Source organism: Microcebus murinus, chromosome 7, assembly GCF_040939455.1.
Source record: "Microcebus murinus isolate Inina chromosome 7, M.murinus_Inina_mat1.0, whole genome shotgun sequence".
In the NCBI taxonomy this organism is placed as follows: domain Eukaryota; kingdom Metazoa; phylum Chordata; class Mammalia; order Primates; family Cheirogaleidae; genus Microcebus; species Microcebus murinus.
In genome coordinates this window covers 70,282,919-70,308,529 of record NC_134110.1, presented here as the reverse complement: position 1 = coordinate 70,308,529, position 25,611 = coordinate 70,282,919, and the positions used below count along the sequence as shown (strand labels likewise).

The window sequence follows — 25,611 nt, the reverse complement described above, 5'->3', positions numbered from 1 at the left end:
CATTTGCTCTGCAGAGCAGCAGGCAGAGTCCTGAGGGCCAAGGGGATGGATGAGATGAAAGTAAGAAAATCACAAGTGTGGTGGCTTCCGGCAGTCTTCCTTGACGCCAGGCAGAATGCCCAAGGGTGAACAGGCCTAGCAGTGGACCGGCAAATGAGGTGGAAATTTCAGTTCCCAGATACAGAGTAAGCAGCTATGAGATGGTTATTAGGAGAACAGTCTCAAGGAGGAAGAAGCCTGGAAAAGTGTAACATAAACACTCCTGAACTTCTTTTCCCAATCTAGTATTTACCTAAATGCCCCACTGAAAGCCACACACTGTGCTAGGCATTCCCACAAGCTATCTTTATCCTCATGTTTTTGTGAACTAAAACAAAATATTAAGCTCCCCACCCCCACCAGCTGACTGAATGGACCCCCTCTTGGCCAAGGGGACCCCAGAAAAACCTTAAATGAAGTTGCCAGACACGAGGACTAGGGAAGTCAGATATGCCTCTGTCATGTCCCCTCCAATTTGGAGTTAGTCTTGGTAACAATAAGATACTAAATCATTACCAGGCCCTGAAGGCCACGCAAGACACAGCTTAAACCACATCTGCAGGCCATCACTTTACTTTACAGATTACTTGACTTGTGCCTGTGATTAACAGACTTGCTTATCTTAAATTAAAACATCCCAAGCCTTTAGACAAAGTTTCATTTCTTTAATTATAAATCAAAGATTCTTTAAACCAACTTATCACCTGTAAGCTCCCCCCACCCCCAGCTTCTAGATGTCCTGCATTTTAAGGCCAAACCAACGTATGCCTCCCATGTATTGACTTGCAATCTTAGTGTAATTCCTGGCTCCATGAATGTATAAAACCAAACTGTAACCTGCTACCACGGGCACATTTTCTCAGGACCTCTTGAGGCCATGGGCTCAGGGCCAGTCACACATATTTGGCTCAGAAAAAAAAAACCTCTTTAAATTATTTTACAGAGTTTAGGGTTTTTTTTTTTCCATTAACATTTTACAGATGAAATAACTGAGGCTGTTTGCCCAAGATTCTATAAAGAAAACAGAGATTGCAGTTGGAAGTGGCATTTGTTGGTTGTACTAACAGTTATCATAATCCGGGTTGTAAACATCAGAAGTACAAGGCATCAAGGAGCTGAACAGTCTGCCCTCAGATTTTTAAGTGAGAGGTTTAGGACATTCCACTTGACCAATAGAGTCACGTTTGCATTGAAAAGTCCCTGGAGTAAAGCAGTAAAAATCCTAAGAGAATTCATGTGGATAATTCATTGCTGCCGAAACAATTTCCTAGGTACTTGATGGTAACAGACTTAATGATTCCTGCATTGTGTTCATGAATGAATTGGCAATCGTGATGCAGAACTAAGGGAATTCAGACTTTGGAGGCAGGGAAACAGCTCATTTAGCTCATATACATGCAAAAAAGAAATACATTGTGCAATTGCTTCACATCTACAGGAGCTATTGTTTTTAAATAGGGGTTTTATTTTCTGGGTAATTAATCACATCTCTTGATTTAGACCATGATCATTTTTAATAATTTTTAAATATGTATGCCTTGTTGCCAACTAGTTTGCTCGCCAGCTGCACATTTTACTTGGGAAAGGAGTCAAGAGTCTGATAGGTAAAAAGGTGCTATACTAGGGCTGAAAACCTTCATCTTCACCCCAGTTAGAGCACCCACAAACTTAAGAGCTTCCCTTTAGAAATGTTTTCAGATTTGATACAGTCTTCTAAAAAAAAATCTGCTTCTATAATGTTTGTTGAAATACATTGATCACCCAAAGTATGCACAATAAAGACTATTTTTCTCCTATGCACATTATGCCTGTAATTTGCAGATATTATTAAGAAGATGGTGAAATTTAAGTTTATGGATGGGGACCCATGAGGTACAGAAACTCCAGCAATCAATGACTAAACAGTCTGGATTTCGCTTTTGCTATTAATAACAATTCTTAGTAAACCAGACACAAAAGGATAAATATTACATGATTCCACTAACATTTGGTACTTAGCATAGGTAAATTTATAGAGACAGAAAGTGGGATGGTGATTACCAGGGTCTGGGGTGAGAGAGAAAGAGGGAGTTATTGTTTAATCAGGGGTCTTCAAACTTTTTAAACAGGGGGCCAGTTCACTGTCCCTCAGACCGTTGGAGAGTGCGCACTGTGGGCCCGGGACGAGTCGGCTGCTAAGCAGGACAGGCAGCAGCGGCAAAAACACACCGGGAGGGCCGGATAAATGTGCTGGGAGGGCCGGATAAATGTGCTAGGCGGCCCGCATGTGGCCCATAGTGAGGATGCCTGGTTGAATGAGTACAGAGTTTCAGTTTGGGATATAAAAATGTGGAGATGGATGATGGTGATGGTTGCACAGCAATCTGAATGTACTTACTGCCTCTTAATTGCGCACTTAAAAGTGGTTAAAATGGTAAGTTTTATATTATGTACATTTTACCACAATAGGAACTTTTTAAAGCCATAACAATACCAATAGTACCTGCCAGTTTTGACCGCTGAGCTGGACAATATGCTAAGTGCTTTTCATGCATTCTGTTATTTAATCCCTAAGGTAAGAACGGAAGAGAACAAGATGCAAAAGCTTAAGTCACCTGCTTGAGCTCCGCACAGATAGCAAATGGTAGAGCAGTCTTTGGACCTGGGTCTATTCCAAAGCCCATGTTATATCTACATCATTCTATATCTAGGACTTTATAAAACTTTTTAAAGTTTGCGTGAAACTTTTATATTTGATTTATGTTTGCATATCAAACATAAAGGGGCAAAGTTTAAGTAAATAAAAATACTACGGCTTGATATTCTAACAATGACAAGTGGCTTTATTGTCAGCTGATATTTTTTTCTTTTTAAACTCTTCATTTCTGGAACCTCAGACACAAAAGCAAGCCCAGACCTAGCATCCTTTCCTCTCACGGTCAATTGTCATTTTGACAGTAAGAAAGGAGGAAAGTGAATCTACTCCCTTTTCCCTTGCTGTCCTCAACTATCGGTTTCAGATCATGAAGCCGATATACGCATCTGCGGGGCCTCTTTTGCGATTTCTAGAATGGGCTTCTGTTACTTTGCTTTGGTTTTGACCCATGTCACACGCTGCTTTCAAAACGCTCCCCTCCCCTCCCAGGAGTAGTCAGTCCATCAGGGTCCCCGCCACCTTGGCAGGCAGGTGACCCCAGCAGGGACAGAATAATTTTGGAGTAAATGTTGACTCTGCTGCCACTTGGGGGGACCCTGCCTAAAAATGATGCTACAGACGGAAAGAGTACTGCTGCCGTTGTTTAAGAATGTCTGACCTTTGTTCCAGGAATGCCTGGCACACAATGGGCGTCCTTTTATATTTTCTTTGAAATAACATGTCATCAGACCAGTTTATCAGAACTTCAAGGTCCTGGTTTCTGAAACGAGGCTCTGGGCACATCTCTTCTCATTCCACCTCTCTCATTTATTTATTCAGTGACACAGCAGGTGACACGAGAACCGAAACAGATAAGTATTACACGCTGGTGAATGCAGTGTCAGAAATTTCAGAGAGTATTATGGGAATGCAAAGGAAGCCCCAGCCTGTGTGGGAAGAATGTTCCAGGCTGAGGATGGAAGGTGCAGGCCCTGAGAGGAGTTGTGCCCGGTGGGTTCAAGAACATCAAGATCAGTTTGCCTGTCTCTTTTGCTGCCCAACTTTCTACTCCTATGAGGGTGGTCAACCAGGTAATGTGATAAAAGCCTATCTTTATGTATGCTCATCTGAATCCTTTCTTCCTTGGAAGTCTCTTTCACCCCTAACATTATGAGTACTTACCAAGTATCCTAACTCTAAACCTCCAGCCCTAATCTCTCTACATGACTAGAGGCAAGAATTTTCAATTGCTTTCCTGAACTCTCCACTTGGGTCTCTTCCTGGTTCCTCCAGATGCCTGATGAATTCATCACCCCTCCCCACCCCCAATACACTCATCCACCTCCTCTTCCTAGTAAGGCTTTCCTTGAATGAATGGACCTTTATTATTAAGACCATAAGGCTCACAGCCGCAGAGTCACCTTTGCTTCCCCCTGCCTTGTATTTCACGTGTAATCAGGTATCCAGACAAGATGACCAATTGTCAAAGCTCCCTAGAAGGCCCCATCAAGGCACTAAACTGGATCAGGTGTGTGTAAGTGGGCAAGCATTCTCCATTGCAATCAAGAGGAAATACATTTTTTTCTTCATCGATTCATCTGCAACATGTTTTATATTGGCCTGTAAACTTCTATTGAGGTAAAATCTGGAAAACCACAAACCACACTTTCAGATGGGCTTCCATGATTAATGCAGTATGAATCAATCATTTTAAACACAATGAAAACATTTGAGTTCAAGTGTTTATGTGTCTCACAGGGTGTGGTGGCTCACTCCTGTAGTCCTAGTACTTTGGGAGGCTGAGGCAGGAGGATTGCTTTAGGCCAGGAGTTTGAGACCAGCCTGAGCAACATAGAGAGACTCTGTCTCTACAAAAAAACAGAAAAATTAGCTGGGTGTGGTGGCACCTGTACACCTAGCTACTCAGGAGGCTGAGGCAGGAGGATCGCTTGAGCCCAGCAGTTTGAGGTTGCTGTGAGCTAGGCTGACACTACAGCACTCTAGCTCAGGCAATAGAATAAGACCCTACTTCAAAAAAAAAAAAAAAAAGAAAAGAAAAGAAAAAGAAATGTTTATGTGTCTCTACATTTTTATTTAAGCTAATTGGAATTACCTGTTGGGTTCCCTTGAAGGGTTTTTATGGTGCCTAGAAATTCTAAACTATTTTGTCTTTCTTTCAGTCCACGTACTAAAGTGACGTATAGTCTCCAATGTCACTTCAGTGCTACTCAAGAGTTATTCCTTATCAAGACAGTATACCTATTCTCTCCATCATATTTTTAAACTTGCAAGTATCACTTCTTTAGAAAGTATTCCCTTATTAACTGCATGCACCCTTATGTACCTAAGCATTCCAGCCTAAACACTTGGCAATTCTGATTAATTTGGAAGTAGGCAGTTCATAGAAACAGTAAAAAATAATTTATCAAGAATAATTAAATAAATTCATTTTTAATGATGTAATGACTGTGTCTTAACTCTAGGTAGAATATATGTTGCCTGATTCATAGTCTAGAATAATATGCAGCATAACAAAATATCTGTGGAAGAAATTATTAGTTTTTATCTCGAACGAGTTTTCTTTTCTTTCTTTTTTTTTGTTTTCCTTTTGAGACAGAGTCTCACTCTCTTGCCCAGGCTAGAGTGCAGTGGCATCATCATAGCTCAGTGCAACCTCAAACTCCTGGGCTCAAGCGATCCTCCTGCCTCAGCCTCCCGCATCGCTGGGACTACAGGCTGCACCACCATGTCCGGCTAATTTTTTCTATTTTTAGTAAAGATGAGGTCTTGCTCTTGCTCAGTCTGGTCTCAAATTCCTGACCTCAAGCAATTCTCCAATCCTCCTGCCTGGGCCTCCCAGAGTGCTGGGATTACAGGTGTGAGCCACTGTACCTGGCCTCAAGCCATTTTTCATACGTAATACGTGGACAAGAAGTAAAATAAAGTAGAATTATATAAGGTATACAAGTTATCCCTTGCCAGGGGGTTGATAAATCTGAAAAATTATTCTAATGCCAGTTAAAAATAGGAAACATTTAATATACTTATCTCTAAATGTTTTCTTTGCTCTCAGGCAGTGTGCTTGTCAAACTTTTTCACATCACAGCATACATAGAAAACAATCACCTTTGTGTAGCACACTGGTGTAAACGGATCAAGCTGCTCACAGCCATAAGAAGAGACCTGGGATGCTGGGTTGCAAGTCCTGCCCAGCACCCTAAAGGGCAGCCAGGGTCAATATCTGGGTATACTTGCAGCACTTTCATGACTGAAAAGCTGTAGTCTAGTAAATGGAAAGGCAATATAGCATAGTGGTCCTAAGCTCAGCTCTGGAATCAAACTATATTTTAAAGAGCTTCCTAATCATGAGCGTTCACTGTCCTTCAGTTTTCTCATCTGTGAAAGGGGTTAATAAAGTCTACCTCATACAGTTAGGTCATCCCTATACAGTGCTTGGCATTGTGCCTGACCCACAGTAGGAGTTCAAAAAAAATGTTAGCTTTACATTGAATTCAAACCCAGCGACTATCCAAATGAGCCAGACCAGCCTCAGTGGGATAGAGAGAATCACCCTTCCCAGGAGATGACAGCGAGGCACACCCTGCCCAGGAGATGAGTGGTGGGTCACTAGAGAAAATGCTACATGGTTACTATGGACATCTCCATGCTCTGTTCCTCTGTTTCTAAGAGCAGTGACACAGCTAAACTAGATCGTGGCATGCATTTTTCCAAAGAATAATTCCAGACATACAATAGAAGTCAATATAGGCAAACAGAATCTAATTTATGGGATTTACAGCACAGATCACTATTTCAGAAATGTATTTTCTACATTTAAAAAACATCATTTAAACTATTTCTTACTTTGACCATACCAGTATATGAACCTAAGATTGCATGGGCTTTGCAAGGAAATGATTTAATGTGAAAATTTTATAAATTTGAATGTAAATTTAATGAAGTGAAAAGGTAATTTTAACTTACCTTAAAAGGAGCCATATGTATGAATTAAACAGAATACTTGTTAATATGAAAGGAGTTAATATTTAAATATTAAATACAGTTTAATTCTCAAAGTTTCTATCTCTCCCTTATACATGTAATTAGCACCATTTATTCAATGCATAAATTCTGTGGTAGAAGGACAGATTTAACTAGTACTTTATTTCCCACTAGATAAAATTAGAAGATAGAATCATTATCTGAAATCTGTTTAGAATTATTTTGAGTTCTCGATATTTCTACTTATAAAGAATTTGCTACAAAGAAATTTCTTTACAAAATTACAAAATAATTCTAGTCTGGGATAATTTAAGTCTCAAGAAACATAAAAAAGAAGAAAACTAAAGTTGGACACATATTCAACATTAATTTATTAAGGCACCTGGGCAAAAATACTAGAAGGATGCACCTACTGTCTTTATTTTTAGTGACAAGAATAAGTCCATGGCATGTTCAACAGGATTTATCTAATATGTTTTGATTTAGTCACAAACATTTCAGTGATTTTAATTTTTTTGTTTGATTATATTGACTAGATTATCAGTATTCTTTCATATATATATATATATATAAAATGATGGTGATAATATTCAACTCATTTATGCAACATTTTCCCCTGGAAACATTAAATGCTTTGTTGTAATTTTATCACAACTAAAAGACAATAAGCCATAGTAATTATAAAATAGTGTTTTTAAGCTTTGAGAAATAAAGAATGTATTTTTAACTGAGTAATGCTAAGCCATTCACATCATTTTCTTCCTACCCTGATTAAAAATATAAATACTCTTTTCATTTTAAAAATTGAACAAAATAAGAGCACTTTTAAAATGGAAACACTAAACTATTTGACAAAAGCCCAGTGAAAAACAGACCTTGTTTTCCTTTCACCAAATTCTTTCTATTATCAGAGGGGAAAACATGGTAAATAAAATATCTTTTATTTTATTATAAAGGCCAACAGACAATATTTACATCAGTAACATAATGTATATCAATTATTACTATGTGTCATTTACACATATTTAGAAATCATTTAGATAAGCAGAGTACTTTTGCAACCCATTGAATTAATATGGATTTCTGGTTCCATAAAGAATCCTTGCAGTTTTAAAATACTGTTTTGGGGGAGGATATTTCCAGGGTAATCTACATCTATACATCTAAAATAACCCCTCTTTTTCATGAAATATGAAAATGTGTAACATAAAAGCCGATTTTTAAAAATAAATATTTGAACTCCTAAAAATCTAAGAAAATTAATTGCTAAACCCTAATGACCATATTCATTACACTGAACTCTATAATATCCCTTAATAAATTTATTTTAAAAATTCTATAAGTATCTGTCAAATTCACAAGAAATTAAATGTTTTTGTTTTCAGTAATCCAGAAAAAGCAAGATCCTCTGGTATAGTATAATATTGAGTATTAAATTATATGCCCTACTACTTATATAACATATGAAAAGTAAAAAATGATTTATGTCAGCATTTTTGAATATTTATTAAATCCAGTAAATTTAGCAAGCATATTCCACCTATACAAGGTGATATTAATTTTACTATTCAGTAAGTCAGCAAATGGTAAATAATGTATCTATTAGGCTCCAAGTACTGTACTAGGTGCTGCCATACAGTGAGCAAGACAGAGAATAAGACAAATGCTTCTGAGAGGGCAAGAGCGTTGAAGTTAAGAGAATTGTGTGCACATTAGCAGGCAGATTCCATGAAGCATTCTATTTCCATATATCTGCTACAGATGAGCCCTAATTAGGGTTCCTGGTCTACTCCAGGAAAGAGAAGAAAAGGAATTGTGCACAGAGAGACAAGGAAGAGAGACTCCAGCTGGCTCCATTTTTTGCTCTGTGTAATGGAAAACACCATTAGGTAACCCAATACACTGCTATTACTGATTTCACTGTTAAGATTCTGGAGAGTTATGAAACAAGAACTCTAGCTGTGCTTGCTCATAAATGTAAAAGGGACAGAGAACTTGAACCTAAGGAGAAGTCAGGGCCAAAACTCCAGTTAATGAAGCCTCTCCAAAGGGAATAGCAGAGCTGAGCTAGAAGTGTTTCTGTTAAATTAACAGATCAAGATTCCTCAGGCCTTTCAAAGGCAACTCTCTCAAGAGCTCTCTCAAAACGATCTTGAGTAGAGGTTATACAAAGTCCATATCCTACAGGACACTGGAAGGGATTCCTTGGAGTCACTGTGAATATTTGTGACATTTTCCTAGAAACCCCCTGCTGAAATGTCATCAAGACCACCCAGTTTTGTTTTTGCTTTCCTACTATCTGTTCTTGGGGTACTCAAACAGATCTACCAGCTAATTTTATCTACAGCATGTCAGCTATTTGCATTTAACTTGTGTAACAGCAAGCATATAACATATATAAAAGCAATTCGCCTATCTTTTGTATCTTTCAGACACATCAGCTAAAAGATTTTAAATAGGAATATTTTGTGAAAGAACACTTAAGTAGCCTCAAGCCTACTGTATTTCTTCAGAAAATTCTCTTGGAACTCCCTTTGATGATTACTTTGATAGTTAATTGAAAGTGAGCTCAGTCTTCTCCCTTTTACATACGTAATAATGCAAATAGTTACCTGTTTGTTAACCCTGGGAAGCTTCTAATGAGCCCCAGGAGGAAAAGGGTAATTCTCAAAGCTCTTTAGAGGGGTGAACCTATTGCGTGAGCAAATTTAAAGCCAGATTAAGAGCTCCTCTGTTTTCAGCCACTATTACAAAGGAGGATGGTGCCGGAAGGGAGGGAAAATTACAATGGAGAACACTTCCTGAGAGAGGAGCTGACAAACCCAGCACTCATTCAGGCTTGCCTTCCTCCTGGCTAAACACGCAGGGTTCTATCTTTATTCCATTTTATAAGTCTGGCATGGATAAGTAATGATGTAAATTTATCCCATCATAACTTGTCTCCTTAGCTGCTCTTTTTCCTCTAACTGTTCTGTAAACATTGGAGGTCATCACCATTTAACTATCTTTAATGACAATCTTTCTTTAATGTCTCCTCTTTTCCTCCAGATGATCTCATTCATTTCAGTGGCTTTATATACATACTCTTAAATTTATATCTCTATCCAAGACTTCTACTCTAAGATCTAGACCCATATAACCAACTGCTCACTGATATCTCTCTTTGGATGTCTGTCTAATAGGCTTCTCAATTATAATATGTTCAAAAGAGAACTCTTGAATTTCCTCCCAAACTTATTATCCCTCCAGTCTTTACTACACTAAATGGCTAGCACCCACTCAGTTGCTCAAGTCAGAAACAAAAAATTATCTTTAATAACTCCCTTTTCTTATCTCACATATCCAATTTGTTAATGGGTCCTGTTAATTCTATCATTTGAATCTACTTTGGAATCTTTTCTTGCCAAAACTGCTGGCTCAATCTTTTTTATCTGGACACCTAAAATAGTCTTCTAACTTGTCTCCAGGCTTTCCTTCTTGGCACCTTCCAATCCATTCTCCATACCCACCCAGGTTTATTTTTGGAAAAGTAAGAATTTCAAATTTACAGAGAAATTACAGGAATAGTGCAAAGAGCTTAATTTTTCTGAACCCAGTTTCACACATGATGACCTATTCAATATCCCTAAATTCTTCAGTAATTTCGCTTCTGCCATCAAAATCCAAAAATAAATACTAGTACATTATTGGCATCTAACACAAACAGCCAGTTCAATTTTTCCAATTATCTTAGTAATGTCCTTAATGACCAAAAGATTCAATCCAGGATCACACATTGCATTTAGTTGTCAGGTCTCGTTAGGCTCCTTTAATCTGCAACAGTTCCTGTGTTTCTTTTGGCATCCTAATTTTGACACTTTTGAAGACTATAGGTCAGTTATTTTGTATAATGTCCCTCAGTTTGGGTTTGTCTGATATTTCCTCATGAAGAGGATCATCCTATGTATACTTGGCAGAAATATCACAGAAGTGATATTTTCCCTCTCATTGCATCATATTTGGTTGTGTCAGTTCAGGTCTTCCAAAGAGTAGATGCCAAGATGGTGAAAATACAAGAGATTTATTGGATATGTATGAAGGATAATGGAGAAGAAAGAGGAGTGTGCAGGGAGAGCCTTCAGACCAAAGTACTGATCTGACAACTGTGAAAAGAGAGAAGAATAGAAAAAGTTCAAACTGCAGCACGGTTCTAAGAAAATGTCAGCCAGGCTGATGGAGCGTCCCAAAGGGAATGCTACCCATTAGAAGAATTCCATGTGAGGCAGGATGGACAGACACAAGTACCCTGCCATGCTCAGTGATTGGCTGGGAGCAGCCTGGGAGAAGTGTGACATTGGCATTCACGGGGACGGCAGCTGAAAGGGTCAACCATTCTTGCTCTCCATAACATGTTCTCTTGAAGGAGGTCTCGGCAGGGCAGTGCCACGGCCACCACACAGGTAGGTGCACACAATTTGGATGATACCAATTATACCAATTTCTGGTGATGTTCACATGATTAAAGGGAGCATCAGCCAGATTCCCCCACTATAGATATGGTAATTGCTAAATGATGATTTCCTATTTCTATCACTACTTCTATTCATTATGAAGGAGAGCTTTCTCTTTTCTCCATTTATTTACTAATTTTTTATAGTATGAACTCATATATTCTTATCTTATTAGCAGGCTATGACTCTTCATCATTATTTGTTTTGGTGCTCAAATTTTTCCACATTGGCCAGCAGGAGTCCCTTGAAGCTGGCCCCCATGTCTTTTTGACACGTGTCCTATCATTCTTTGAGCACTTCCTTACTTTCATCACAAAAAAAAAGCTCCAGGCTCAGCTTATGTTTTCCTTGCCTTGGTCCTGGATTAGCCATTTCTCCTAGAAGCACTGATTCCCTTTAGTGGACTATGACATTTTGAAACCAGTACCTAAGTACTAGGTATTCTCATTGTTGCTGGACTGGCATTGCTCCCAGGCCCTCTCAGTGAACAGAGCTGGGGGGATGGCGATGTCTATCTATCTATCTCTGTCTAGAAAATCATGAGATTAAACTTCCAATCCAACACCCCAAAGTTCATTCTAAGTTTCCTGCTTTCCATATTTGTAACTCCTTTCTCTCACACTGAGAAACACGGCTTCCATTTTACTCAAGTGTATTTATTTCTCAGTCCTCATGTATAAAACCCATCTCATGGCCTCGTTAGGTAATCACCCCACTTCACACTCTTTCCTTGAGAAACTCTTGATCCCCTTGGGATACTATCACACTACATCTTAAAATGCTTTAGAATCACAAAGGTTTTGAAAGACTCATACCATCATAGGAATAAATATTCTTTTCAATACTACCAAAATTGAACTTAGTAAAATAGGATATAAACTTAAGGAAGAAATACAAAGTACAGCAAAAATAACAAAGAAGAAAAATTCTAAATAAGCTGAGCGACATGAAAACTACTCATTTATTTAATCATCCAGCAAACAATTATGTAGCACCTACCATGAGCTGTGTGCTAGTCTAGTAACAGGATATATGGTAATGAAAAACAAAAGATATAGGTGTAAACCTGTGAGTAACAGAAGTGCCAATAAAGAATTTACAAAGGATAGAATCACTAATGAAGAATACAAGTTAAGATGATTTTCTATATATGGAACAATAAGATTGAAATGGAAAGAACTCGTCCTGTAAGGGAAAAACGAAAATAAAAAGCAGAAACCAAGATCAAAACATGTGTTGGGAAATTATTAAATGTCAAGGATGAATCACACACCTAATTATAAAACATAAAACTATAAAAGTTTTATGAAAAAAAGCTCGAGAAAATGTTGGCACATTCAACATCCTGCATGAATCTCCAGAGAATTATGTTGAGTGAAAAAAGTTTATCCTCAAAGGTTATACACTGCATGTATATACACTCCATTTATATAACATTCTTGAAATGACAAAATGGTAGAGATGGAGAACAGATTAGTAGCTGCCAGGGATGGAAAAGGAGGTGGGAGCTGGGTGGAAGTGGGTATGGCTGTAACATGGCAACATGTGGGATCCTTCCCTCTGGTAATGGAAACGTTCTGTATCTCAGCGATAACCACGTCAACATCCTGGTTGGGATGTTGCTTTGGTGTTGTAAGACGGTACCATCGGGGAAACTGGTAGGGAGTACACAGGATCTCTCTATTATTTCTTACAACTGCAAGTGAATTTACAATTATCTTAAAATTAAAAGTTGAATTAAAAATAAAAGTATGTAGTTCAAGATTAATCTAGCTATCATGTGTATGCAGAAGCACAGAAAGACATTTTTATCCCTGCAATATTTAGTATGTAAGTATATGTTTCCTATAAAGATCTCTAGAACACTCAAGAGAACTCCATGGATGGGGGTAAAGAGCTTTCCAACAGAGGCAGTTAAGTACTTATTCTAAGTATTGTGAAGTTGAAATGAATAAAAAAAACTCTACAACAACTAGAGATTTATATAATTACTGATAAAACAGTCATTATGAATAGTGTAGAAAGACAAGGGATACTACTAATTTTTAGGAACACTGAAACACTAGTTAGGATAAAAGTAGCAATGACAAGAAAAGACTTTCCAGTTTAACAGATGATGAAGAATGAGGAAGCATAAGATTAGTTTTCTTTTCTTAAAAGGAAACAAAATATGGTATGCTTGATTATTATAAATTAATAATTATAATACTGTGTGAATTATCGTAACTCATTTTTAAGTGTTAAAAATAGGATATTTAAGGCCTGGTGCTGTGGCTCACGCCTGTAATCCTAGCTCTTGGGAGGCCGAGGCGGGCGGATTGCTCGAGGTCAGGAGTTCAAAACCAGCCTGAGCAAGAGCGAGACCCCGTCTCTACTATAAATAGAAAGAAATTAATTGGCCAACTGATATATATATAAAAAATTAGCCGGGCATGGTGGCTCATGCTTGTAGTCCCAGCTACCCGGGAGGCTGAGGCAGAAGGATCACTCGAGCCCAGGAGTTTGAGGTTGCTGTGAGCTAGGCTGACGCCACGGCACTCACTCTAGCCTGGGCAACAAAGCGAGACTCTGTCTCAAAAAAAAAAAAAAAAAAAATAGGATATTTACCTCCAAATTTTATTAAAATATTAATGTAAATAGAATATACATTATGCAAGAAACACCATAATGAAAAAAGAAAATGGGAAATTCTAAATTTTTAAATTACAAAGTAAAATTATAATAATATATGAAAAGGCATAAATTAATCAATCAAAATAAGTAGGATCTCAGATAATATGCAACAGTATATTCTTCAAAATAGATAACTTAAAGTAGAAAAGTTTTTAAATACAGCCTAGAAATTAATTTAGAAAAAAATGACTTTACAGGAGGGATCAAGATGGTGGACGAGAAACACTGCCAGACAGAGTGTCTCTGCAGAAAAGACAGATTCTAGCAGAAATTAGAAAAAAGAAGCAAGAAGACGAGCATACAGCAGACAAGGGCTGGAAGGAGGGGTACCTGAGACACCGGGAGACTCCACGGGAGGAGGCTGTGGAGGAGAACTGGAAGCTGAGACTGCCGGAGCAGCCCGGAGACCAGCGGGAAGGGTAGGTGGATCAGTCACCTTTCCCCTCCCCTGCATCTGGGACTGCTAGTGGGCTCCCCAGCAGGTGGAGAGACCTGCGGACACCAGCCCAGAGATGGCCACCACCAGCGAGTGGTAAGCCTGTAGCGGATGTGGCACCAGGCTCCCAAATCCCCCGGGGCACCTCCATGTGCACAGACCTGAGCTGCGCGGCAGGCGCCATATTGCCTCCTCCTCCCCTCCGCCGACCCTACCCCTACCCGGGGCTGCCCAGAGAGACAATACAGCCACCAGCCGGAGACACCTCCAGGGAATGGGACCTTCTCTTTTGGGAACCTACAGCTGACTAAGGGGAACTCAGACAGTGAGCTCCCTACCTGCCAGCCCTCCCAGGTGCTGCTGGCATGGTGATCCCAGGAGAAGGGGCAGACCCTGAGGCTGAGAGACATAGACCCAGCTTGGGCTCCCTGTGGGTGAATTGGGACTGGCACTGCTCTCCCTGGTGGGGATATAGTTTGAACTCTGGGGCCCAGAAGTCGGACCTGCAGACCAGATCCCATGCACCGAGGACTTGCATTGCCCAGGGCACAGAAAGGATATACATGAACAGCCTACTGAGGTGTGTGTGCCTTAAGGGGAAGATCAGCATCCTAGAGGGCAACCCTCCCCCCAAAGGGAGGCCATGCGCCCAGCCCAGGTGGCGTTCCTGCGCAGGGAACCTCCCCACCGGCAGCACAGTCCAGAGAGACCTGGTGGCTTGTGGTCTGGCCTGCTGGCAGAGGCCCAAGAGTAGCTGCAGAGTTGGGGAGGGTGGAAAGAAGCCAGGCCTGCTCCAGATTGCAGGTCTGAGACAGCCCCACCCCCACACCCAGATTTTCTGATTGAGCGGGGCCATTCCAGCCCCTCCCTGACAGCTTTTCCTAGAAGCAGAGAACAAAACTTTGACCCCTGCTAATGGCATTGGTGGTGCCTGAGGGCAGGCTTACCCAACCCAGATCCAGACTCTCTCCTAGACCAGCCCTCACTGAGAGGGAGAAAAGGACACACCTGGAAGTCCCAGGGCCCCACCGACCACCTGAGGCACTAGAGTGTCTCTCTACAGGAACAAAAGCTGATAACAGAACACAAAAACAACAGCATAGCCTGTTCCTCCAAGCAAGCGCCATCTACTGACAGGGAGGGCATCCTGCACACCCTTTTCATGGCACCTACTGACTGATTATACATGGAGTGGTCAAATCTCACCCACAGACACCACCTACCGGCTCAGAAACTAAACAAGGTGTGTGAATACCCAAACAAAAACCTAAAGGAAAGAAACAACAACTGATCGACATGGGAAGAAATCAGCGAAGGAACTCTGGAAATATGAAGAACCAAATTGAAAACACACCCCCAAAGAGGAGCACCAGCCCCCTAGAAACAGACACCAACCAAAATCAGGCAACCAAAATGACAGAAGAGGAATTTCCTATGTGGATCATAAGAAAACTCACAAACCTGCAAGAACAACTCAATAACCAACACAAAGAAACCATAAAAAGCATCCAGGACCTAGAAGAAAAGTTCACTAAAGAAATAGATACAATGAAGAAAAGTTTAACCAAACTCCTGGAAATGAAGAATCAATTCAGGGAACTACAAAATACAGTGGAAAGTCTCAAGAACAGGGTAGATCAAACAGAAGAAAGAATCTCAGAGATTGAAGATAACACCCTCCAACTAAATAAAATAGTCACAGAGATAGAGCAGATAAACAAGAGAAAAGAGCAAAACCTACAAGAGATGTGGGATTATGTGAAGAAACCTAATGTGAGGGTCATAGGGTTACCAGAAGGGGAAGAGGACAACACCCAAGGGTTGGACAAGCTATTTGAAGATATACTAGAGGAAAATTTCCCAGGCCTTGCTCAAAATCTCGATACACTAGTTCAAGAAGCTCAGAGGACCCCTGGGAGAGTGCCTATAACCAAAAGTCAAAAAGATCACAAATAGACAATCTAATGAAACGACTCAAAGAGCTGGAAAAAGAAGAACAGACTAACCCCAAACCCAGCAGAAGAAGTGAAATCAACAAGATCAAATCAGAACTAAATGAAATTGAAAAAAGGGAAGCAATTCAGGAGATTAATAAAACAAAAAGTTGGTTCTTTGAAAAAATAAACAAAATTGACACGCCATTGGCTAAGCTAATGAAAAGCAGAAAAGAGAAATCTCTAATAAGCTCCATCAGGAACAAAAAAAGAGATATCACAACTGATCCCAAAGAGATACAAGATATAATTTATGAATACTACAAAAGTCTTTATGCACACAAACTGGAAAATGTGGAGGAAATGGACAAATTTCTAGAAACATACAGCCTCCCTAAGCTCAACCAGGAAGAAATAGATTTGCTGAACAGATCAATCTCAAGAGCTGAAATAGAAACAGCAATTAAAAACTTCCCTAAAAAGAAAAGTCCCAGTCCAGATGGTTTCACACCTGAATTTTACCACACTTACAAAGAAGAACTAGTACCTATCTTGCAGAAACTATTCCACAACATCGAGAAGAATGGAAACCTCCCCGACACCTTTTATGAAGCGAATATTACTCTGATACCAAAACCAGGAAAGGATGCAACAAAAAAAGAAAACTACAGACCAATATCCCTAATGAATATAGATGAAAAAGTTTTCAACAAAATCTTAGCTAACCGAATCCAGATGCTTATCAAAAAAATAATCCATCATGACCAAGTGGGCTTCATCCCAGGGATGCAGGGATGGTTCAGCATACGTAAATCTATAAATGCAATTCACCACATAAACAGAAGCAAAACAAAGACCACATGATTCTTTCAATAGATGCAGAAAAAGCTTTTGACAAAATTCAACATCCTTTCATGATACAAACACTTAATAAAATAGACATAGAAGGGACATACCTAAACATGATACAAGCCATTTATGACAGACCCATAGCCAACATCATACTGAATGGGGAAAAATGAAACCATTCCCACTTAGAACTGGAACCAGACAAGGCTGCTCACTATCTCCACTTCTATTCAACATAGTGCTGGAAGTCCTGGCTACAGCAATCAGACAGGAAAATGGAATTGAAGGTATCCAAATATGGGCAGAAGAGATCAAACTTTCACTGTTTGCTGATGATATGATATTATATCAAGAAAACTCCAAAGATTCAACCAAGAAACTCCTGGAACTGATAAATGAATTTAGTAAAGTCTCAGGATATAAAATCAATACACAGAAATCAGGGGCATTCATATACGCCAACAACAATCTAATTGAGAACCAAATCAAAGACTCAATTCCCTTCACAATAGCAACAAAGAAATTAAAGTACCTAGGAATATAGTTAACAAAGGAGGTAAAAGACCTCTACAGGGAGAACTATGAAACACTGAGGAAGGAAATAGCAGAGGATGTAAACAGATGGAAATCCATACCATGCTCGTGGATCCGCAGACTCAACATCATTAAAATGTCTATACTACCCAAACTGATCTACAGATTCAATGCAATACCTATTAAAATCCCATCAGCATTCTTCACAGATATAGAAAAAATAATTTTACGCTTCGTAAGGAACCAAAGGAGACCCCGAATATCAAAAGCAATTCTAGGCAACAAAAACAAAATGGGAGGCATTAATATGCCAGATATCAAACTATACTTCAAAGCTGTAGTAATTAAATCAATCTGGTATTGGCACAAAAATAGAAATATTGACCAGTGGAACAGATCTGAAAATCCTGATATAAAACCATCCTCATATAGCCATGTAATCTTTGACAAAGCAGACAAAAACATACGCTGGGGAAAAGAATCTCTTTTCAATAAATGGTACTAGGAAATCTGGATAGCCACCTGTAGAAGGCTAAAGCAGGACCCATACCTTTCACCTCTCACAAAAATCAACTCACGCTGGATAACAGACTTAAACCTAAGGTATGAAACTATTAGAATTCTAGAAGAAAATGTTGGAAACACTCTCCTAGACATAGGCCTGGGCAAAGAGTTTATGAAGAAGTCCCCAAAGGCAATCACAGCAGCAACAAAAATAAATAAATGGGACATGATCAAACTACAAAGCTTCTGCACAGCCAAAGAAATAGTCATAAGAGTAAACAGACAACCTACAGAATGGGAGAAAATTTTTGCATCCTACGCATCGATAAGGGGCTGATAACTAGAATATACTTAGAACTCACAAAAATCAGCAAGAAAAAATCAAATAACCCCATTAAAAAGTGGGCAAAGGACTTGAACAGAAACTTTTCTAAAGAAGACAGAAGAATGGCCAACAAACATATGAAAAAGTGCTCAACATCTCCAATCATCAGGGAAATGCAAATCAAAACCACAATGAGATATCCCTTAACTCCAGTGAGAATGGCCTTTATCAAAAAGTCTCCAAACAATAAATGCTGGCGTGGATGCGGAGAGAGAGGAACACTCCTACACTGCTGGTGGGACTGCAAACTAGTTCAACCTCTGTGAAAAGCAATATGGAGATACCTTTAAGCGATACAAGTGAATCTACCATTTGATCCAGCAATCCCATTGCTAGGCATCTACCCAAAAGATCCAATGACACTCTACAAAAAAGACACCTACACTCGAATGTTTATAGCAGCACAATTCATAATTGCAAGGCTGTGGAAACAGCCCAAGTGCCCATCAATCCAAGAATGGATTAATAAAATGTGGTATATGTATACCATGGAGTACTATTCAGCTCTAAGAAACAATGGTGATATAGCACATCTTATATTTTCCTGGTTAGAGCTGGAACCCATACTACTAAGTGAAGTATCCCAAGAATGGAAAAACAAGCACCAGATATATTCTCCAGCAAACTGGTATTAACTGAGTAGCACCTAAGTGGACACATAGGTACTACAGTAATAGGGTATTGGGCAGGTGGGAGGGGGGCGGGTATATACATATATAATGAGTGAGATGTGCACCATCTGGGGGATGATCATGCTGGAAACTCAGACTTGTGGGGGGTGGGGGGAATGGGCATTTATTAAAACCTTAAAATCTATACCCCCGTAATATGCCAAAATAAAAAAAAAGAATTAAAAAAATAAAATAAAATTTTAAAAATGACTTTACAAATTTGATTTCCAAATAAAATCATAGCAGACCTTGTTCCAAACTTGACAATTAGACAATGTGATTTTAAAGGACATCTTGTTTTTAAAATATATTGTGTACAGGAAAAAATTATAGATAATAGTAATAGTATACATAGCATGTTTCCATTATTGTCAATGAGGCAAATGCATGCAAACATTTTTATATACTTGTATAGAAAGAGAAATAACTCCAAAGGGTTTTATATCAAAGTGTTAGCTGTGACTTATATATACCTGCAAAAAAGGATAACATTGTTAAAATAACCATTTAACTGATAACTAAAAATGCTAAATATACCTAATAAAGATAATATTAAATAAAATAGGATATACACATATTTCTTCATTAAACAGTATGCATATGATAATAGATGACAAAAAACTAAGTATTTTAGGGAGGTGGAATTAAGGCTTGGATTTCTAAGTTAAAATTTTAAAATTTATCTATGTCCCTTCATTCTGGAAGTAGCAACTTGTATTCAGTTTTTTTCCATTTTAAGTCTTTAATTCACCTTTAATTTTCCCAAAAGATAGCTTGTTTTCCCAATGCTATTTATTGATACTACCTTTTTATGTAATATATTCCTAGGCATACATGGACCTGATTGTAGACTTTCTCTTTTGTTCCATTAATATAACTATTCTTCTGATTTCAATAACTTGACATTATTAAATTTTGGTATAGGAAGTCCTACTTTATCGCTTTTTTTCCCCCAAAACTTTCCTAGACATTTTTGCACATTTACTATTGCAAATGATCTTTGCATCGTTTGTTAAATGAAAAATCAAGAACAATCCTCTGGAATACTTATTGTAAGGACACTAAATCGATAGGATAATTTGAGAGAACCTACTATGTTGATTTGACAATGGGATCAACTGGCCTCTCTCACCTTACAATAAGAGCACAGTCCTACTCACTCATTCCCAGGTAAAAGTTGGAACTGACATTTAAATATATTAATAGTCCCTATAAGAAAAACAGTAGAGCATATATTTTTTTCTTTTTTATGCTGAGAGGTAATATGAAACACAGAAAGCCTTAATGAGAAAGATGGTTCTAATTTGATTACAAAATTCAAAAATGCTTATCAATCAATCCAGAGGTCAAACTTTGCCTTCAAGTTAAATCAACAGTTTTCAGCTCATTTGTCAGAAGTAAGGAGCCAAGGAAATTCAGTGTACTCAAGTGGTACTAACTGGCAACAACTCCACCTAAACAGGCTAATTCTTAATTTTTGGGTCAGGAGTAACTCAGACACCCAACAGAGAGACAATTCTAAATTATTTGTTCTCTTACACCTTAGAGTATTTAGACCTCCCTCTTGCCACTGGACCCTCCAAACGGTGGGCCCTGCAGAAGTAGTAACTGTGTCACTAAAAGGATCGTACGCAGTGAAGGAAGGAATCCACTTTTCTTAAGTGTCTGTTACGGGTTAGGGCCCAAGTGCTTTGCATATGTTATCATCATTTAATAACCTTTTCGGAGGGAATGCAGCTCAAAAATTGAATCAAAAGCCACAGTAAGTTTCACTTCTCTAACTTCAGTGAACTCTAACTCATTTATTAATAGCACTGCCAGAACGTTAGGTTAAAAAGCTTTGTAAAAGTAGTTTCTACACACATTTTGGTTTGTCAATAGTATTACAAATTGTTCCTTTTGATCTGTTTGAAGAAATTCTATTGTTTCTAATTTTCTCTATCAAATCAATAACTACAAAAGGTTCATAAGCTAAATCTGAAAAACTCAGTTCATAACATTTGCTCCTGTGTGTTTAGCACACATTTTTAACCCTGAAAACATATTATGACTATCTACATCTTTAGAACTTTCAGTATCATTTCCTAAGTTTGAGGTTAATGCTGGAGCCGAAATTATCTTATATGAGACCTAATGCCCTGCTTATACAGCCAGGAGATATGGCAGGGCTTGCAACTGCTACTTAGGAATAATTTTCTTTTCAATTATTTTTTATAAATATCTCTATTTAAAAAAATTTTTTTTTCTTTTATTTCATCATATGGAGGTACAAATATTGTTAGGGTTACATATATTGCCCCTGTCCCCTCCCTCCCCCCCCATATGTCCAATCCCCTGGTGGTGTGCATCACACACGTTATGGAAGCATACACCCCTTTCCTCCTCCCCACTCCCACCTGCCCACCACCTGTTAAAAAGTAAAAAAAAAAGATTTTGCTTATTTTGCTGGGTGGAAATTACATTTACTTTGACAAGTAAAAAACTTTTTACTGAGTGTCACTATGTAAACTAAGTACCCTTAAAAATCATTTTTCTTTATCTCAATGGCCAAGATTTGAAACTATGGGATTGGGATATATATATATATATATATATATATATATATTCACACACACACACACATATTATTATATACCACAGGTCTAAAATTATGTTATCATTACATATGCAGTTTTGTAGGACTTGGTATTTTTAAAGAATTCAGTCTTAATAAAATTCTACCAAGTTTAAGTGGTTGTGGAGTAAAACTTTTCACTACATCAGGGTGATTCGGGAGGTGCTCCAGAGCTTCCCGAATTACCAAGGCAACCCAGGCTGGGTGCCCCTGTGCCACTACTTCTGTGGACCTCTGGTCTGCCAGAGGTGACAATAAGCATTAGGATGCACAGCATGGGGCCATGAGATGCTCTGCCACTAACTTGCTCTCATGCAAAGGAAATGTCCTTTTTTAACCAAAAAATCTGAACTAGTCTTCATTCCTTTCAGTTTTAAAACATGTTTTTCTAGAATTGAACAAACTAATTTTAAAATAAATTTCACTGGAGAGTAAGCATTGAGGGTAGAGGAGAACACAGTGTTCTCTAAGCCTGGCAGTTATCTAAAGAGGGTCTTGGGTGTGCTTCAACCTGTGAACGTTTTGATATTCTTATTTCAGAGATGGAAAAAAAATGCTAACAAACAATCCTAATATTAGAGTTGAAATTACATTTAACAACAGATACAAATTACTTATTCTAGAGAACCATGATTCTGCTCAAAAAGTAGTTGAAAACTAAAACAAAATATAGATTGGAATGGGCCAATGGGTAAAAAGGATTGAAGGCTCCATGCTGTATACATGTGGAAATTTTTTTACTTGCACACAGTTATGTAGCTAATTGGCGACAGTCTGAAATAAAATGCATTACATCTCAACTCCTGGGCCAATGCACTATTTGCTTTTATAATACCAGCACCTTGTGATATAAGCTAAGGGTATCTCAAATCAATGATAAAACGTTAGTAATACACTAATATAAATTATTCCCTCAGCATTTACACTGGCTAAAGTCACTCTCATCTCGACTGAAAAATCTTTCCTCAGTGGTTTACCATCCTTACAAGGCATCAGAATTAGCTGAAGCTCTTAAAAAAAAAGTCAATGCCCAGACTGTACCCTAAAAGATTATAATTAATTGGTGGTAAGGGCCAGGTGTGGGCACTTTTTTGAAAGTTCCACAGATCGCTTTAATATGAGAGAGCTACAATGCTACCTCTTTTATCTTATCCCGCACCTTAGTTACTGCTTTATCCTCTTTAATTCAGTTTGACTTTTAAAAATTTTAAATGATATAATTAATAAATATATAAAAAGTTTAAGAGATGCAAAATTTAGAGGAAAGGGTAAAGAAATGTAAATCCCTTTGAAAAGCAGGTCCTCTCTAACCAACCAGTCTCCATGGTTATCACTTTCTTCCACTTTCCCACTGCCACGCTTGCTCAAGGTGGTCCACGTTTTGCAGCCTCACCTCATCTCCCATCCACACCTCAGCACACTCCAGCATGGCTTCCATGCCCCTTGTTTGTAATTACTGCCACCAAGCTACCAATGACTATCTAGATTGTTAAACTCAACGAACATTTTGAAGTCATTAATATATTGGCCTTTCTGTGGTATTTAACCGCAGCCTATTTCTCGAAACTTTCTCCTTCCACTGCTTGTGACATTCCCTCTCAGCTGCTCTTTATCAGTCTGCTTTAAAAGACCCTCTTCTCATGCCTGGTCCTAGTTTTGTTCACCATTTCTTCCCACTTGGTACCTGATCCACACTAAAAGCATCCAACACTACCTACGTATGTTGATAATTTCCAAACCTCTAGCTGCAGCCCTATCTCTTCTTGAATTTCAGTCCATATATTCAGTTACCCAGTATCTCTTGATCTCCATGCCCCAAAGATATCTCAAACCAAGGTCTCCAGTGCCTCCAAATTGCTCATACGTATGTCACCATCTACTGTGATTTAAATGTCCTTTCCAAAACTCATGGTGAAATTTAATTGCCACTGTAACAGTGTTAAGAAGTGGGACATTTAAGAGGTGGCAGAGCCCTCACAGGTGGGATTAATACCATCATAAAATGGCAAGCTCGGCCCCCTTTTGCCTCTAGGTTCTTCCACCTTCTGCCCTGTGGACAGCCAACCCTCCTCCTCTCCAGAGTGCACGGCATGCAAGGCTCCTTCTTGGAAGAAAAGAATGGCCCCAACAAGCACCAATCCTGCTGCTGCCTTGACCTTAGACTCCCCAGACTTCAGAACTGTCAGCCAATGAATATCTGTTCTTTAAAAATTACCCAGTATCAAGCATTCTGTTGCAGCAGCACAAAATGGACTAAAACACCATCCATACCAAAACCAGAGGAGCCTTCACAGCTTCTTCCCTCTTTTGATGCCCTATATCCTATACTTGCCAAATGTATTCTCTATATAACTCTCAAATATAACCCTTTCCCACATTTACTGTTATGTCTTATTTCTGACCTTCATCATTTCTCCCCTAATTAATTCTTAGATTGGTACTTTGGACCCTCTTCAATTTCTCCAAACTGTTGAGTGTGATTTAAAATGTAGACCCAATTGTCACTTCAGTATCTCCTCATTCACATATTTAAAGCCCATACTTGTTACTTCTTAATATTTTATATGAAATTACTTATGATCTATGTGTGTTATAACACACGCTCCTATATATAATTCTCCAGCCTTAGTTCAATATCCCCGTTGCCCAGTATCTGCTAGCTGTACTGAACTATTCTGGCATGTTCTCTTGAGCTTTTGTCTTTGGAACACCCTCTGTCCGCTTCTTCCTTTGGATGATTTGCACTTACCCTTCCAAACTCAATTCAGCCATCACTGTAGCACACTTTCCAACCCTGGTTCATCCACCCCACCCCTCTGCCCTAGGGCCCTCTGTCCCTGCCACAGCTCCTGTTTCCATCTTATCCTTCCACTTCTACAGTGGAAACCTGTATCATCGACCCGCTCACATTTTATTGCAACTATGTCATTTTTTTTACCTTCCCCACGAAATATTAAGGGTCCCTCTAGTATTATTCCTATCTCTGTAACCCCGAAGCCTACCAAATAGTTGATATCTAGCTGATTTTCTCTATTTACTGAGAAAAATAACTGAGTGGGAATGTATAAAATTTATATCTTACTATCTAATAATACGAGGCAGGAACGATACTGATGAAAGTTGACATAATAAACCACCAGAGTGCAATAAATATCAACCTTGGAGTTATCCAAAGAACTTGGATAACTCAAAAGATATGAATTCAAATAAGTCTAAGTTATACATTAGCTTTACAAAATTTAAAAAGCTGATGATGGAGGTAGTAGCCAACTGGGGAAAAATTTACTAGACTAAAAACCTGTTCGTTTATCAAACAAACAAACGAGTTCTTATCTGTTTGTACAACTTTCCCCTTTACTTCAATATTTTGTAATCTTTTTTGGGCAGAGACCTATTTGAGTACCATGCACTTTATAGTCTCTACCTGCAAAAAACAAGGTAACAAATGTATCCTCTTCTGTAAACTTGCCTGACCTGGCCCTAAATTCAATAATTTCTGTAAGTACTCCTTTCACTAATTACTTAGTTTGTGCTATAATAATTTTTACATTGATATTTTACCCTCTAAAGTATGATATAGTTGTCATTTTGTATACATGTTCTCTCTCCACCTTCCTTGTGCACTCTGTAAAGATGGGAGCCAGGTAAATTTTAATCTTCTCTTCTGCTGTAGCCCATAAATGTCCAACTCAATGTATTAATAGTTGCCAAATTCACATTCAAGTATTGAAAAAGCTTCTCAACACCCAAGAACAAGCTGGTTTCAAGTAACAACAGTGTATTTATTACCAAGTGTTACTCTTAATGTTTGGCCTGTATTACACTTGTTAATTCTCACAATTACTCCCACAAGGTAAGCTATTACC

General features: G+C 38.6%; 1 protein-coding gene across 1 annotated transcript in view; it reads right to left on the bottom strand.

The window, feature by feature from the left end:
- TMEM64 (transmembrane protein 64) overlaps window positions 1–25,611 on the bottom strand; it is a 55,860-nt gene that overhangs the window by 768 nt on the left and 29,481 nt on the right. The gene's annotated exons all lie outside the window — the stretch shown is intronic.